Source organism: Microtus oregoni, unplaced genomic scaffold, assembly GCF_018167655.1.
Source record: "Microtus oregoni isolate MIOR12 unplaced genomic scaffold, Mior012 000046F_ref0000063, whole genome shotgun sequence".
In the NCBI taxonomy this organism is placed as follows: Eukaryota; Metazoa; Chordata; class Mammalia; order Rodentia; family Cricetidae; genus Microtus; species Microtus oregoni.
This window is the reverse complement of record NW_024543220.1, coordinates 1,823,873-1,842,500: the sequence shown is the minus strand read 5'-3', so window position 1 is coordinate 1,842,500 and position 18,628 is coordinate 1,823,873. Positions and strand designations below refer to the sequence as shown.

The window sequence follows — 18,628 nt, the reverse complement described above, 5'->3', positions numbered from 1 at the left end:
TTCCACTATGGATGGTGGTGAAGTCAAAACACGGGAACTCATACATATGCCTTCTCAGCTGCCATATCCACACGGGCACCGCTTATCTTATCCAACATGCTTCAATGAGAAATTTACTAATCCTATTTGATATTAGGATTCTCTCACCATATACATGCAAACACATATACAACATGTCATACATATTCCCCACATCAAATCAACCTCCAACTAGAAGATCACATTAGAAGAGGTGAAATGGGATAAAATGTTTCATAATCACAAACTCTGTTAAGCAATACCAATATTTGGTATTGCTAGAGTGAATTCAGTATTTGTGTTCACACATGCCTTATGTGACCCAAAGAAGCAGGTCTCTCTGGGTCAATGAGAAGAAGCAGGTGAGATAAACTTTCTCATAGGGAAGGAAAGGAGAGGCAGTATGCTATGTTTTCTATCCATTATGAGAAATTTTCTTGCTAACTGCTAGGTTTCTTTACAATCACTTTCTCTATTTTCTAGAAGGTTCCTGAAGAACAAGGGAAGAAATGCAGGGTAGGGCAATGAAGTTCCTAAGTTTGTGACCATTTATATGGCCACAGTAGTTGCAGCCATACTTAACAGTTAAGAAGTGTGTGACTAATTAAAGTGGAGTGCTCCATCACAAATGGGACATTTATACGGAAAGATTCTTAGAGCCGGAATTCAGGGAGGACTGAAGCACAACAGTGTTTTCTGGACATGCCAGGACTCAGGAGCTCACAGCCGCTGGGGTCCACCTGCACAAGACCAAGCCAAGCAACGTTCCAGCAAGAGAGGGAGGGGCTCACACTGCCCCTCCAAATGAGAAGCTATTGACGGCTTCTGGGGAGGAGAGAGAGTCTGTCCAGTAGGTCAACCACGCTCCAGCCGATAGTTTGCATCCATGAGTATGTGGCCGTGTAAACGGGACAATTTGAGTGAGTGAGAGTGCAAGAGAGAAGAGCGAGCATGAGCAAACAGGTATAGACTTGTGAGTGGGTGAGGAGGTGAGGGGGTGGTTCTGGGAGGAGCTAAGAGGAGAAGTGGGCGTGAGTAGAATGAAAATACACTGTATGAAATTGTCAGAGAATTACTAAAAATAATTGTGTTTTTAAAAGTGTTACGTGCCGGAAGTTAAATCACATGGTTGGCCTTGAATTCTTAACACAGTTCTGTTATATAGATTGCATCTTTATCTTTATCTCACTGACAAGGGAACGTCACACAGCAGGTAGACGGGAAGCCAGTGCCATCTCAGGCAGCTAGATTTTAGCTTATAGTCTTATCCATCGCTCTTTTACTTCCTATTTTGGGAGGGGGTGGTTACTGGATATTAGCTTAGGGTTTCATGCATATGAAAGTACTCTATCGTTGAGCTATATCCAAGCTCTTTATATATATATATATATATATATATATATATATATATATATATATATATATATATTAGACTTGCTAAGTTTCCAAGGCTGGATCTGAACTCATTCTGAGGCTCAGTCAGGTCTCAATTCTGGGATCTTCCTGCCTCAGCCAAGTAGCTAGGATGACATGTGTGTGACACTGTTTTCAGCTCTCTTGTGCTATTGAAGACTGGCACCAGGCAGCTGGCTCCTTCCTGTCCATCACCAATTGTCCACCCAAGTTCGGCTGCATTCCATGTTCTACCATATGGCTGCATGAGACTGACAGGACAGATGGTGAGCATCAGGAGAAAGGGTCAGCACAGAAGGGGAAGCGAGTGTAGCCAGGCGAAGTCCAGATCACAGAAGACCAAACATGAACGGGCAGTAAAGAGAAAATGTCTTCAATGTTATTCATAATCCAAGAATTAAACATTCAAAGCATAGGGGTTAGAGAGATGGCTAAGCAGTTAAAAGCACTCGCTGCTCATCCACAGGACCCAAGTTTGATTCCCAGCACCTGTTCGTCAACTCACAGCTACCTGTTCTACCTGTTTCAGGGGTCCTAGCTCTGCTCTCCAGTTTCCTAGGGTACAGCACTCATGCACATATACCCCACACGCAAATAAATAATAAAAAATAAATGTCAAAATCTTTTAAAAAAATTAAAGAAAAAAGAAAGCTCAAAGCACAGTGACAAAACATTTTTAAGTTAGTTTTGTTTTGGATTTTTTGATTCTCTCTCTTCTCTCTCTTTCCCTTTTTCCCTCCCTTCTCCCTCCCTCCCTCTCCCGCATCTCTCTATCTCCCATCCTGTGTGCATGTGTCTGTCCATCTGTCTCTGTTTCTGTCTCTGTCTCTCTCTCTCTCTCTCCCATCCTGTGTGTGCATGTGTGGGTCTGCCTGTTTCTGGGTCTGTCTGTCTGTCTCTCCAATTCCATGTGTGTGCGTATGTGTGTGAACATGTGTTTGCACATATATGTATATGTGCATGTGGAGACCAGAGGTCAACCTTGGATGTCAGGCCTTAGTCCCATTTGCTTTTCTTTCACATGTGATCTTTCACTGGTCTGGTGTGTGCTATGTATGCAAGGTTCTCTCTCTCTCTCTCTCTCTCTCTCTCTCTCTCTCTCTCTCTCTCTCCCTCTCTCAGAGAGGTATCTGCCTGTGTCTACCTCCCCAGTGCTGACATTACACGTAAGCTCCATGCCTAGCTTTTCCACCTGGGTTCTGGGGTGGAATGCATGTCCTCATGCTTATGTAGTAAGCATTTTAGCATTTTACTGACCAAACTATGTGGTTTTGGTTTTTTGTTTGCTTTTGTGTTGGTTTTGTTGGTTGGTTTTTATCCTCTCCAAAACTAACAAAGGCACTGGAAGACAGACGATCCAGTAGCTCTATGGGAAATGTAGGCTACTGTTGCTGTACAGAGAATGATTGTTAAGACAGTCACGGTCATCCTTTTGATACAGTGATTTCTCACCTGAAAATGAAGACCTAGGTCTGAAGTTGTTTATGTGGCAAGGAGTGGCTGGGAAAGAGGGACCCACATGAGCTCAAATACTGTGTGAGTGCAGCCTCCGAGTGGAGAAGCTTGCCCTTTCTTAGAGGCACCCTATTGACTGCCACCTGTGTTTTCCAAGACCCTGAGAAGTACAAAGGACTATCGATTACAAGGAGGCAGCTAGGAGAAAGCCATGATCATCACAGAAGGTATGGGGCATTCTGGGGAGGTGGGAGCAAAGCTAAGAAACCCAGTGAACGGATAAGTCAATGACTGCTTCCCGAACGATCTGATCTTCTGCTTTTATGGGTCTTATTTTTATGAGTGTGTGTTTCATTGTGATCTTGTTTTTTTTTTTTTAATCCCGTTTGTTTTCTATAAAGAAAGAAAGGATGTGGAGTTGGGTGGGTGGGCAGCTGGGGAGAATCTCGAAGGATTTAGGGGGAAACTGTGATAAGAACATATTGTATAAAAAGATTTTCTTCAATAAACGAGAAGAAACGATTGTGTGCCGAGACAATGGAAAGTAAGGCATCAGGACGACTTGAGCACAAATGCCATATGACTAAAATGCACGAGTATGTGCCACACTGTGAATACATGTGCTAGTGTGTTTATGTGCTTACGAATGCTCACATCAACACTTGAGTGCAAAGTGTGTATGCATGTGTTCGCAGTTCGCATGTCTATTTGTATGCCAGGCTCTCAGCTTGCGCATTCATGTCTATGGCAAGAGCAACAGTACATATAAGTTTCGCTCATGGGAAAAGCAGCCCCAGACTGACAGGGGTCAGAAAGAGCCTGGTCCTGTGTCCTGGGGCTCAGAGGAGACTCTCTGGTGGCCCTTAGATGATAAAGTCTCAATATAGACTTTCCAGATCAGAATCTTTTGTTCGTAAGAAGAGGAAAGAGAGCTGTGTCTTGACACAAGTGTTACACACTCTAAATTCTAACAAATCAAAACTGCCTGCTTGGAAGTCTTCCAGTTGTTGACCCAGAAGCCCTGTCTGGGTGCAATTTGTAGAATTTTCTAACATGTAGGCTTAAGACATGTGCTGTTTTGAATCAGAATGTTCCCCATAAGCTCAGATGCTCATACACTTGGTGTCACTGTTTGGGTAGGTTAAGGATATGTGATCTTGCTGAAGGAAATATGTCACTGGGGATGGGTTTTAAAGTTTAAAAGCCATGTGACATTTCCAGTTCTCTCTCTCTCTCTCTCTCTCTCTCTCTCTCTCTCTCTCTCTCTCTCTCTGCTTGTGCTTGCAGAATATCATCATATCATCTGACAGTGGGGTAAGTTCAAATCTGACCTGCCTTTGGTTTGTTCTGGGCATTGGGAATCATGGATACAAACCAGGACAGAGAGTTCTGGGCTGGAGATGTGGACCAAGTCAGTATCTTATAAACTGAAGGTTTGGCAGTGTCAGGGGTCACAGAGGACTTTATATAAACTTCAGAAAACAGAGATGTCCCTTCTCAACAGCTTCCTCATGCCCCTCCACTAAGCAAATGGAGGGACTTTTGCTGGGAGAGAAGATCCACACAGGGATCAAAAGCTGCTGGGACTCACAGGGAAGCCTCAGAAGTGAGTCTGGACTTGGCTCACACTATAAGAAAACTGAAGTAGCAGACCCCAGCCTTTGAGGCCGTGCCTGTAGACTTTCTCATTCTGCTCCCAGTGAGCACTTAGTGAGAGGGAAATGGGGAGTCAAGAGAGGCAGCTGGGATTTCAGTGGTGATCAACTGTTCGCTGTGGTTCAAGTAAGGCAGTTGACTGATAAGACCCCTACCCTCAAGCCATCCTTCCCTTTGGCATGAAGCTTGCCCTGCACTGCCAACACCTAGTGCCTGTGAGTGTAACTGACTGGTACAGAAGTGACAGCTGCAGAGCATGGTGGATAAGCAACATCAGGTCTAGGGAAAGGAGTGCTTTTGCCATGATGGATGAACTGAGGTTAGTTCCTTGGCAGTGGGCGTGGTAGAACTAGAACAGCCAATCAGCAAACATTTGTTTAACTTTTGATTGATCCAGTGATGGTGCTGGATGTTGGTAAAAAGAAAGGGGAGGATAAGAGATGACTTCTGCTTTAAGGAATCTTTAATTAAAACTAAAAGAAAAAGCAGAGGAAAAGCAATGTATGATGTTGTAGGGAGTATAAGCCATGCATAAGTGAAAAGCTGAGATTAAAGCAAAAATAACAGCAGATGGGGGATTAGGAGACGTGGGTTTGTAAGCAACAGCTCTGAGCTGCAGTTCCTCCCTCTGAGAAATCAGAGAGCTGAAGCAGAGACTTTAAGTTCTGTCCCTTGAGTAGCAGTATCTAGTAAACACCCAGGGGGAGTAGTTATCATGACTTCAATATAGACAGTATTGCTAGACAAGGAGAGCTTCAACAGGAAGCAGGGCTTCAGTGGGGAGCAGGAGATGAGCTGGCCAGGGCCCTCATTCCTAGGACTCCATGCCTGATATGGAGCAGCATTCTAGGTACCTGCCACACCTCTCAGTTGCAAGGCGTTCACTGCTACAACCCAAGCCTAGTTTCCATGTTATGTCAGCATCCTACTAGACCACTGGGGTTGTGACTTCTACTTTTCTACATACAAAAGACAATGAAAATGTCAAACTCCCATCAAATTATTGTTCTAGCCTGTTACAAAACCTCTAATGGAGGCAGCAACGTGATCCAAACGGCCCACGTTTTTCATAAGGAGAATCCTGAGTGGATTTTCTTCACCTATCAGAGCAAATGCCTTACCTTGACCACACAGCCATAGCTATGCTGGAGAGTGCTCTGGGATAGGAGACGAGAGAAGCACACCCCACAACCTGGCCTTTGCACTCCTTCTCTTGTCCATAAGGCCTGGAGCTCCCGGATCACAATCCCAATGCTGTCCTCAGAGAAATCTTCCCTGGCTTCAGTGGTTTTAATAGCTTCATGTGGAGATGTTTCTAGAACTGCCACTATGGAAAGGGGGTGAAACACAAAAGACTCCCAGCTCTCTCTCTCTCTCTCTCTCTCTCTCTCTCTCTCCCTCTCTCTCTCTCTCTCTCTCTCCCTCTATTTGAGCAAAACAGCTCTACTTTGATCCTGTTTCCGGGAGAAATTCCCCTACAAACCGACACCATTTGGAACTCACTGACATATTTTAGGTGTGCCACTGCAAAGATCATCCTTTGGATAGCAAAATCCAGCGACTGCTCTATTAATGACAAGCCTATATTTTTGGTGGAAATGGCTCATAGTCCCAACCCTTCTGTCTGCTGGCCCTGCAAGAAGCCTCTGCCTTTTCAACACAGTCTCTAGGCAACTGGCCACAGCCAGCTAGTCCCAGTTGGTAGGAATGAGAAACAAAAAACTAATTAGCCTTTCAGTGCCAGGATTCTTCCTGGCCTGGGCTCAGAGTTCAGGAGTCCAGTCAGAAGCAGACATGGTGCCATTCCCAGAAGCTACGGGCTGAGAGAGCTTGCACTAACAAGACCCGCTGGCATGCAGGCAGTGCCACCCTGCAGACCCCTATCGTCTAATGTCCCTGTTTGTAAGCTCCATCCACAAGCAGGAAGCCCCCGCTCATGACAGCAACTGGCTGTGTGCACGAGTGCCTCCTTCGATGGCTCGCCCACAGCGCCTTCTTCTTTTCGTGGTTTTCTGCTCAGGTTCTTCCAGAAACCACACATCTAAGGCCACTTAGCAACTTTCCATCCTGCTCTGCACACTCCTAACTCTGAGCCTTGTCATCACCTGGCTGCAAGGATAACACTCTCTCAGGGATCTGAGATTGTTGCTTTAACCAGTGCGCTGTAGTCTAGGGAAGGCAGAGGAGAGGAAACTGGTTTCCTAAGCAGACTCCCGGCTCCTATTCTGACTCCAAACACAGCTTCCCCCTCTGCCTCCTCCACGTCACTGTCATCTCTAATTATTGTTTCTCTGGTTACCAAATACTAGAGTCTAGCTTTCTCTCTTGCTAGTCGTAATTTCTAGGCAGTCTGATAGTCTCTTCCTGTTTGGATATCTCTGGGTTTTCAAGCTGCCCTGAAGCCAGGCTTCCTCATACTTCCCTCGCTAATTCCTCCAGTCTTCTAGGTATTTCTCAGCCACCTCACCCTCCCACTTGTGGTTTTAGAGTTGCAAGTTTTTGCTTTCCCCCTTGAACTGTTTTACAAACTCTGGCAATGACTGCTCTTCTCTGGCCAGGAACTGCCCTGATACATGACCGAGTAAAACAAGTTTCTTTCTTAGCTCTCCCTTCCTAGGCAAATGGCACATCATGGGTGTTTCCTGGGCAAACAGAGTGCAGTGCTACCCTAACGCTATCCTGTGCATCTTTTCACCGATGACTCAAGTGTTGAAAACCGAATCCCTAAATTCATACGTTAGCGGGTGGTGTTTAAAGGTGGAGCTACAGGCAGAGTAATTAGCATCACACGAGTGGTGTTCTCATGACAGGAAGAAGCTGGAGAGAAGGCTCAGCAGCTAAGAGCACCTGGCTAGTCTTCCAGAGGACTGGTGTTCCGTTCCCAGCATTCACATGGTAGCTCGGAACCTTCTGTAATCCCAGTCCTCAAGGATCTGGTTCCTTCTTCTGGCCTCTGTGGGTACTGCAGGTACTTGGTTCACAGGTGTACAGGCAGGCAAAACACCCATACACATGAAAACAAAATGTTCAAGAGAAAAGTGAGTTGAGCGGCCCCATGATGCCCTTCCCTCTGTTGCGATGCAGACAAAAAACAAGCCCTTACTGGAGACTGGTATCGTGTTGAACTCAGCAATCTCCAGAAACACGAGCCAAACACACACCCAATCTGAGGCAGTTATATGTCACTTTATGGTGTACATACGCCCTGGGAAAGTCACCATTATGCAATAGTAACTGCAAGAATACCAAAACGTGTATGGGGATAGGAGCTAGAAATTTCTCAGTTTCTTCATGATCTTTCAGCACCACTGCCATGTATCTGGCCTGTTGCAGACTACAAAATCAATACAAAGCTGTATTAGTTAACTTTCCTCATTGCTGTAACAGACTGTCTGGCAAAAATAGCCTAAGGAAGGAAGAGTTTTTTGGGCTTATAGTCTGGCAATCCATCTATCATGGCAGGGTAGGCATGAGGAGCTGGTGACTCTGTATCCTTAGTCAAAGGATCGGGGAGGGGGGAGTATGCTGGTGCTCAACTTGCCTTCACTTTATCCAGTTAATGCTCCCAGTTCAGAGATCAATGCTGCCAACATTTAGAGTATGTCCTCCCACCACAACTCAGTCTAGAAAGTTTCTCACAGATGTTCCCAGAGGTTTGTTCCATGATACCTCTAGACTCTGTCAAGCTGACAATCATGATTAACTATCACTGCACAGGACTGTATTCTGTTAAAACAAACAAAAATGAACTGAGACAACAACCCAATTCATATCCCCTTAAGTCTCTGGCTCTTTTGCTTCTTTGGGGCCTTACTTTATGTATAGGGTAGCAGAGCATCCCAGGTCACCTAGGAGTTATGGGAGGGTGTGTCTGGAATGTGGGACTTTAAGTTTTATCACTGAGAACCCCTAAGAAAACTGTCTGCCCTTGCTACTGAATTCTCGAAGTAGTGCTATCTCCTCTGAAGTCAAGATATGGACCACAGTGATGCATCATGGGAGTGTAGACCAAGTATGGTGCCTCAGTCAGGACAACATAGAAATACAGATCTGCAGAACGTGTTACCAATGCTAAGAAATGCAAGGCCAGGCCAGTACTGCTTAGGGTCAGCTAATTCTTTTGTCACCCTGTAATGTGATCAGGAGCCCAGTAATCCTTCCATTCCATCCTGGTGCCACCAGGAAGATTAGTGGGCATGAAGGAGAGTTTCTAAGCTGCTTTGTCCAGCTATGGAGTTAGATCCTCCTTCAGCCCACTTCTAAGCACTTACTGCTGTGGTGCATAAGGACCAGCACGACAGAGTCATCTCTGTGGCTGCTGCTGTGTTAGCCTTTACAGCAAGGGGAGGGTAGCACGAGTGTTTCCACACCCCTTAATGATGCTTAGAGAAGACATGACAGTCACACCACAGCAAAGGACCCTGTGGAGAAATAGCACCAAACTCTAGGCCTCAGATTAAGCAGTAGGAATGTGCTTACTAATTCAAGAAACCATTTCCTAGGAAACCGATGCCCATGTGAGGGTTCTCAGGAGAATCCAGATCAGTTACATGGTGTGTTCATAGGCATCTTCCCAAATATCTATTTCTTGTGTGACCAAAATGTGCCCAGAACTTCACTGGCACACCATTTCCCCAGCCTTCTAAAGCTGGAGATCCATCTGGGGGACATTTTCTATTCCCAGGAAGGAAGGATAACATCTTTGTGTCCCCAGCCCCAGCATGTTCTCTGTTGCTATGTGGTAAGAGGGCCTCTGCTCCAACCAGAAGCCCTCAGGTTGCTGCAGAATGCCATGGAGACATGAATGTTGGGGTGTCTTTTCCTTTTAAACATGCATGTTGGGGTGTCTGAGAAGCAACCTCTTCCCTAAGATCACCCTTCACTCCCCATCTGATCTTTAAAACCTTAAAGGTGCCAATCAGCAAATGGGAAAAAAAAAATCCTCCTCCGGCATCCATCCCAGAAAGCTGATGTACACTAAATCCTTCCTTTGCTTAGATTAAATGCCCCAGCAGCATTCAGCTCTCGAGAACACTTTATAGCTGTGTTCAGACCTGCACAGAATATAAATTACCATTGAATTATACACCATTGCATCATCGGCCATCAACAGGCAGGTCACAGGGTTTTCCATCAAAGGTGCCTTTGAGACCCGCTGGGATAAGGCAAGAGATGTTGAATGTTTGGGAAGCAGGCATGTTGCAAGGGATGGAACTCTGCACTGCTTCTTTCTGCAAGCTGTGAAAATCTTCCAGGCTGAGACACTGCCAGGAGTAGAACACAGAAACCATACGTCCAAGACAGAAGGTATTTTTTAATTTCTCAGGCTATATCTTTATATTACAAGGCTATCCTGCACACCAGCATATCTATGCTATAGTAACACAGCATCCTAAGTCAAGGAGCTATAATGGTCAGGTCATTCATAAACTGCCATTGACTCTAGAGAAAATAGAGTTGGCCATTTATTTTCAGAATTTTATTTTATGTATATAAATGTTTTTCCTGAGTGTATATATGTATACACCATGTGCCTATTACTGGTAGAGTCCAAACTGGGAATAAGATTCTCTGGAACTGGAGTTATAGGTGCTTGTGAGCTGTTACATGGGTACTAAGAACCAAACCTGGATAATTTGCAGGGGGGGTGGTAGTAAGCACTTTTAATTGCTAATTTATTTCTCCAGACCCCAGGTGGCCTTTTAAAAAATCCATAAGTTGGACATCAGTGAGTATCCCCAACCATGAGCCAAAATGTTTGAAAAAACACTTTGCATGACTGACCTGCCAAGACATGCCCACTGATGCGATAGTGGTTCAAACATCATAGGAGTAACCAACCAGCTTCTGATTGGATTTGAGTCCTGCTCTACAAGATGGAACTCATACCTGGTGCTATTGTTGGGCCAAAAATGTATAGCTAGACAGGTTATTTGTCCTAAGGGAGAATTTACTGTTATTCTGCTAAATGGACACAGTTGTAAACTGGCTTCTATTGACTCACTGTTATACCCATAGATTAGTGCATATCACAATCCTCACCACAAGAACTTCTATTTACAGTAGATGTGATTATCTCAAGATCCACAAGTGTCCAAGGGGCAGAGAACAAGAATACAGAATGTTCAGCCTTAAGTAGAACATCCATACTGATCCCCTCCTCTCAAGGCTCAGGGATCACTGTGAAGAGGGGGAAAATACTGTAAAGAGGCAGCGACTATGAATGACTATAAGGAAACACTGTCCTCTGGACACAACAGGGGAGCTGCACATAGGATTTCACAGAGGTTACGTCAGCATGCACAAGATCCATGCAAAGTCAAGCCAGGCCAAACACCAGCATGGAGAAGGCAAGTGGACACAAAGTCCTAACCCCAGCAGAGGAGCTATTAGCAATCGATGCCTGCTGGGAAAGAGAGTTCAGTTTTCCCTAAGGGTGTGGCCCCTGGTAGATCGACCAACCACACCCCTGTAGAAAGCCACACATCCATGAATACATAAGCAGCACAGAAATTGAACTTGATGGGCGGAAAAACAGAGGACATAACGTTGGGTGGAAAAGGATGGGGGTGCATCTGGGAGAAGTTGGAGCATGGAATGAGTATGGTCAAAACCATTGTATGAAATTCTCAAAGAACTACTTCTTTGGGTGGTGGCGGGAGGATCCTGCTGGTATGGAGTATGCATTGATGCTCCCCTCATGGCCACTCACCAAGTAACACAGAGCAGCAGCAGTTCACGCTGCTGACTCCTTGATCTTGAACTTTCAGCCTCTAGAACAATGAAACTAAATTTCTATTGGCAAAGCCACCTCACCTGCCTCCTTTTGTTACATCCGTCCTAGCAGGTACATACACAGTGATTGGTTTAACAGGATTACATTTCAATGTGTGAAGCAATGTGGTGAAACAAGACTGTCTGGGCTGGGCGGACGAGTCAGTTCTTGCCTCGTGAGCATGAGGGTTTCAGTTCACCCCCAGAAGTCACATCAACATATTGGGCATGGTGGCACAAGCTTGGGATTCAGGCTCTGAGGAAGTAGAAACGGGGGCATCTCTGGAGCTCTATACTCTGCCAGTCTAGTTTAATGGATCTCTGGGACTCATCAATGAGAGGTCTCATCAATCAAAGGAGGTAGAAAGTGTTCCAGAGAATGACAACTGAGATTCTCCTCAGGTGTCCATACTTATTCATGTATGTGTACCTGAACACACACACACACACACACACACCAAGAATGTCTATTTTCAGTCTTGAAGGCCATCCCATAGCTAGAATGGGCATCAAAATGTACCCCTTTGAAATAAAAGCAGCTTGGGTACTCCGTTCCGAGAATCTCCCTCACCTCTGTTGTCTGTGTGCATGCCTGCATAACATGCCTAGATGGTGTTATAGACTCACTGGCCTGGCGGCATCTACACTAAAGTCAGACCACATGGTGGAGGTGGATCCTCCTGGGTTATAAACAGAGGATTTCAGCCTGTGGACTTCCACATGAAATATAGACCTCAAAACTTAGAGGAAAAGAAAGTAGAGGTGTACCTGGCCTACCTTGTATGCCACTTAAATTGTGATATTGTTTGTGATGTTGATATTGCAGAGGTGTTTGTGACTCTCAGCTTGTCTCTCTCTGTCTCTCTGTGCCTCTGTCTCTCTCTGTATATATGTGTGTGTGCATATCCATGTGTGTGCTCACGCGTGTGTGTACAGGCATTCACACACCCATGCCTGAACTGTACCTCTTGCGATTCAATTGGTACCTTGGTGTTTCAGAAAGCATTTTTAGTTATTTATTTTTTTTTCAGAAATTCGGCACCAGAATAATACCTTCTCTGCAGGATTATTTTGAAGAGCGATAATAATACATGTGAAAAAGCTTAGAGAAGTTAAAATTGCTTTCTATATGTAAGGTATAATATTAGAAATGGAAAGCTTTAAGTGAGGCGGAAGAAAAATGGTTCTTAAGGACAGGCAAGAATGTAGCTGCTGTTTCCATCACAGTCAGCAACTTCATTCTCCACTGGCCTTGGCCCAGGGTAAATGCCAACCCCGAGCGCTGCTCTCAAGAGGAAGCGGGGAAAGACGCTCAGGATGCTCTATTCTGTGCAGGCGTTCCAACCAGAGATCACAAACCCCCCAGCCTTTCTTGGAATTGAATCTGCCTTTGAATGCCCAGAGGTCACCGGCTCCTGTGGGGTCACGTGACAACTCTGGGTGTGTGAAGAAGTCTGCCTCACCAGTGGGCTCCATCAGTAAAACAAAAGGAAGCAGCCTGACAGAGAAACATTGAGAAGCCCTACACAGCTTGATTCAGAAATCTTTCTCAAAACCTTCTAGTTCCTTTTTCTTAATAATAAAGTTACTGAGGGGAAAGCTAAAATGAATTTAGGGATGTATCTACTACTTGGATAGATGTGTCAAGTTCCCTTCCTGATGCTCCTACCCTTCCCAACCACTAGAGCCACTGCCCGGGCTTCAGATATACTAATGTATACACGGGCATTTTCCCTGCAAATTCCCTTAACTCTTCTGCACCTTCAGCCACCGAATAGGCTTTTTGCCAGTGTTCAGTGTTCATACCTAAATCAGTATGTGTGTGTGTGCATGCATGAGTGGGTACGTGCACATGGAGGCCAGAAGTTGATGTAAGTGTCTTTCTCAATCACATTCCATCTTGGCTTTTGAACTAGAGGCTCGCTGAACCCAGATCTTTGTTGATTGGCTAGACTGGCTAGACGGTGAGCTCCAGAGATCCATCTGGCTATGCTTCCCCAGCACCATGGTCACAGATGTGTGTGGCCACACCAGGTGTTTATGTGGTTGGCAGGGATTCAAACTCAGGTTCTCATGCCTGGTAGGCAGCAGGCACTGTGGAGATGGAGTCAGGCACTCAAGATCCATAAAATCTTAACAAGAGAGTGCCTGACACCTGTAGAAGGAGCAGCGGGCCGCTTCCCGCCACCCAGCTCCCAGCCACCGGCTAGCTTTACCCAAAATAATTACACGGAAACTGTATTCTTTTAAACACTGCTTGGCCCATTAGCTCTAGCCTCTTACTGGCTAACTCTCACATCTTGATTATCCCATTTCTATTAATGACTGTAGCACCATGAGGTGGTGGCTTACTGGAAAGGATCTTAACCTGTATCCATCTTGGAAAGGAGAGCTATAGTGTCTGTCTCACTTCCCTTCTTCCCAGCATTCTGTTCTGTTTACTCCATCTACCTAATTTTCTGTCCTATCAAAGGGCCAAGGCAGTTTCTTTTTTTTTTAACTTCTTTTTTTTTTTTTGGTTTTTTGAGACATGGTTTCTCTGTGGTTTTGGAGCCTGTCCTGGAACTAGCTCTTGTAGACCAGGCTGGTCTCAAACTCACAGAGATCCGCCTGCCTCTGCCTCCCAAGTGCTGGGATTAAAGGCGTGCACCACCACCGCCCAGCTGGCACTTTCTTTATTAACCAATGAAAGTAACAAATGGACAGATGACCCTCCTCCATCAGACACCATGCTTCCACAGATGAGAGCTTGTGCTGCTTCAAGGTTTTCAGAATTACAAAGAGTCTGGAAATAAACATCCAAGCTGGAGCTTGCAGAACAGCAGTGTCATGGAGTAGTTGACCCCGGAGTTCTTCTCAAATATAGAGGTGGCCTTAGTGGCTATCTATACTTATTTGTTAAATGATAACAATGGATGACGTTCATAATTTTTACTCTATATAGCACAGTCTCTTTTTCTCGTCTTTTGGCTAAAACGCCACCACCACCCTTTCTCATGAGGAAGCCATTCTATGGTCTCAGTGGTGAATTCAGCCATTGAAATCCAGTCTCACTTACTATGACTTCTGTATTCCTTGGGATGGATGCAAGATTTTATGTCCAAATGTGTATCCATATGTATATGTACAAGTTTATATGCAGTGAATATATTAATATATACATAATATATCAATGACTAATATATTAATATATACAGTGAATTAATTTTATATTCATGAATCAATCCTATGTTGAATTAAATTATTTAATCTGAAGGTCTCAAGCATACAACAAATATTTGACTTTGGCATTCAGCCTCCAACTATTTCCACGCAGAACGAACTGAGAACTATCCATTTCATTGTCTTCCACCACACGCACTTGAACACAAGTCCTCCAGGTGAAGCAACCACAGGTCTGGCCTGCTTGGCCCCCTGACCTCAAGCAGCTCATGAATTATGAAGGAAGATCTGGTATGAGCATTCACACCAAGTCGGGAGAAGCGTTCTGGAAAGGAGACGAGTGAAGAGTGTGGCACCACATATTTTTCCATGGGAAACTTTGCAGCTTCTTATCCATCTGGGCCTTGGTGTAGAGCTGAGAATTAGTGGGATCCAACTGGCTTCTCAACCGAGTGGCAGCTGCAGCTGTGCAGAAAGGAACATTCTCAAACTGTGACTCATGAGCTTCCACGAACCACTCGGAGCATGCCTTCTTCCTGCCTGCTTCTCTTTTCTCCTCTTTCTGATGAGAGTGGTCCATGACGCTAAACTGGAAATCTCGGGGCAGAAGGTAATCCTGCCTGGGTTTCTTAAGGGGGACAATGCTTGAAATGACAGCTTCCTGCAGATGTTTTATGCCCCTGATGCCTCTTGCTTGTTCTGGCCCTCCATCTTAAATATCACCAAAACATTTTCAGAGAAAGCCACATTGTCTGTGTGAAACTAAGAACATGCAACTAAATCACTGTATGTATCATGTTTGGTAGTCATGTGACTCTCCTGTTCCAGATGTATTCAGGGTCAACCCATGCCAGCTTCCAGATAGGATAGCTGCAGCATATTGGGTGTGGTTTAGTGGAGTGAGTTCTCCTCTAAGAATCAGAACACCTGGGTGTCTTACTTGGATTTTCATTGCTGTGAAGAGACACTATGAGCAGGGCATGCAAAGGAAAACATCTAATAGGGGCTGGCTTACAATTCAGAGGTGTAGTCCATTATCAACAGGGCAAGAAGCATGGCAAGGAGCAGACGTGGTGCTGGAGAAGGAGCTGAGAGTTAGTTCTACATCTTGATCCATAAGCAACAGAAAGAGACTGAGACACACTAGCAAGACTTTAAAGATCTCAAAGCCAGCCCCCAATGACCCTACTTCCTCCAACAAGGCCACACCTACTCCAACAAGGCCACACTTCCTCATAGTGCCAACCCTATGATCATACATTCAAACACATAAGTCTATAGGGAGCATGCCTAGTCAAACCACCACACTGGCTCCATCCCGTCCCATAAAATGAGAAGGTTCACTTTACCTCTCTTGGCTGTGGGACAATGGTCTTTTATCCTGTTATTTGTACTATTTTTAATAAAATGCTGATTGGCAAGTAGGCAGGCAGGAAGTAGAGGCAGGGCAATAAGAATGCTGGGAAGAGGGAAGCCCAGTCTTCAGTCATGGCTCAGTCACAGAGGAAGCAAGATGTGACTATCTCACCGAAATAGGCACCAAGCTACGTGACTAACTCAGGCAAGAATTATGGGCAAGTGTAAGTTATAAGAATTGGTAAATAAGAAGCCTGAGCTAATGGGACAATCGGTTTATAACTAATGTAGACCTCTGTGGAATTCTTTAAGACTTAATGGCTGCAGGACCTTGCGGAACAGAAAACCTCAGTCAACATCTCTGGGCTATGATGCCCTCAACAACAGGGGTAGGACCATACCTTCAGGGCCTTTCTACACAAGTGACCTTACAACTCTAGGCATTGGGATAAGTGGGGGGGGCTATACTCTGACTTGCTCTAGGACTGGCTGTAACTAATTCTGTCCAACATGAACTTCCTGGAGAGATGACTCTTCTTTTCAACCACTGACATGTCCAGAAGGTGCATGCGTCTCAGCTCCAAATTGCCTTATTTTGAAACATGGAGGGATAGAACCCAGCTGTTTAAGTGTCTGGAAGAAATTGGCTCCTGAAAGAAATCTCTCTGGCTTTTGTCCTATCCAATCCAAGCCAACGCCATGTTAATTAGTGCAGGAAGAAGCCGGCGTGGGAGCCAGGAGATCAGTAGGGCTGGCCACCTGGTTTACTTGATGTTTCCATCTGCCTAGTACACACAACTTGGCCTTGGCCTTCTGGGGAGAAAAACTATACTCAAGTGATTTTTTTCACATCTTCACTGTTAGTTACTGAATATAAACATAGCTGTTTATGTATAAAATGTTTACATATGTCTATTTAGATAAACACACATACACATATACATTATATATATGAATGTATATTTGATAAGCTTTATTTCATGTGTTTCAGATATATTAGCCTTTTAAATTCTCCAAGAAATTTTATGAGATTGCCATGAGGAAATTGAGGCACAGAGTGTTTCCATGAATTGCTGAGGTTATGTAACTCTTGCTATGCTGTCTCTCTGTGTTCTTGTGTCTTGCCTGTTCAGATGGAGTGAAACTGATGTTAGCAGAAAATTTATGTTCTCCTCATAGTCCACATCCCCAGTAATATATATTTAAACAAAACTTGTCATCTAGCTGACGAGAGCAGGAGAAGAAGCCATGTCTTTATCACCCGAAGAGGTTCAGGGTGCCCTTTACACATAGGGGCTAATTTATAAACATATCTTTACTGGTTTCTTTCTAGGACCAAGAAACCCATCACAGCCACCCTGTAGTGATATTTTATTTATGTTGTAATAAGTAAAGCTTGCCTAAAGATCAGAAGGGCAAAGCTAAGCCACTAGAGGTCAGGCAGGTGTCACACACCTTTAATCTCAGGATTTGGAAGACAGAGGTAGATGGATCTTTGTGAGTTCAAGGCCACCCTGGGCTACACAGGATCAATGCAGAAACAAATCCAGGTGGTAGTGGCTCCCATTTTTAATCCCAGTACTGGGGAGTCAAATGCCTTTCATCCCAGCACTAGCGGGAAGATAAAATGGAAGGAGAGAGAGGCAGAGTCTGCTTAGTCTGCCTTAGCCCAGCCTTGGTAGAGGTAAGACTTCTCTAGTGGTTTGGCTGCTTTGCTTTTCTAGTTTTTGGGTTGAGCCCCAATATCTGACTCTGGGATTTTATTATTCATGCTACACCACCCCTAACTTTTCTCACTACCTGTGTTACCAGGTGGGCAAATGACTCTCATTGGGAGGAATCAGGAGCTCCAGAAAGAGGAAGGTGGAGATCAAGAAAGAAAATGCATTAAATGCAAGACAATAACATTTTCACTGTAGCTGCTCAACAGGCCAGGAACTAAATCCAGAATAAGTGGGTGGTCAGAAGAGAACCCACTGAAGCCCCAAATTCCTCAGCACCCAGAAGGGTCTTCTCCCCACCAGGCAGGCTGGCTGGAAATAGACCTCTACCCAGCAAGCCTGCTTGTTCTACTTACCTCCCCAGATTCCAAGGTGCCCCTCGTTACCCCAATTCTAACACCAAACTGTGACAAGAGGCGGCACCAGAGAAGAGGGGTGGGCTGGGAACTAAGAGCACTGTGCTCGCTTTCTTTCCATTATTATTATTTTATTTATTTCTTGATTTCTCTGTGTAGCCCTGGGCTGTCCTGGAACTTACTCTGTAGACCAGGCTGGTCTCGAACTCAGAGATCTACCTGCCTCTTCTTCCTGAGTGCTGGGACCAAAAGCCATTTGACACCACTACCCAGTGTACTGGCTTATTGAAAGGCTGGTGGGCAACTGTGGCTTGACCCGGCTGCAGCTAAGCTCACAATACCTGTCTCCACGCTTCCATTTAGGGTGATTTGTCTGAGGGAACATTTGGATCTACAGAGCAGGTATCATGTAGGTACGAGAAAGCCAGGAGAGAGAGAGAGAGAGAGAGAGAGAGAGAGAGAGAGAGAGAGAGAGACCTTCACAGAAGTCTATGCCACTGTGGAATGGAGGTGTCTGGGCTCCATACCTTGTCCTCCACACCAGCTCACAACTTAGGGAAGGCAGTCAGTTCTCCTGTGGGAAGGAGAGCCTCCTTCCCCCAGCATCCTCCCGAGATGAACAGAGATGTTTCCGGTTCACTTGTCGTAAATGAGAAGGCAGACAGGAGTGCACCACCCCAACAATGCTATCAGCCATGCTAAGTCAGGAGCTCTAGG

The 18,628-nt window shown here is 45.1% G+C and overlaps 1 protein-coding gene across 1 annotated transcript in view; it reads right to left on the bottom strand.

Moving 5' to 3' along the window:
- The window catches only part of Tmem178b (transmembrane protein 178B), a 388,626-nt gene that overhangs the window by 2,916 nt on the left and 367,082 nt on the right, over nucleotides 1-18,628 (bottom strand). The window lies entirely within an intron of this gene.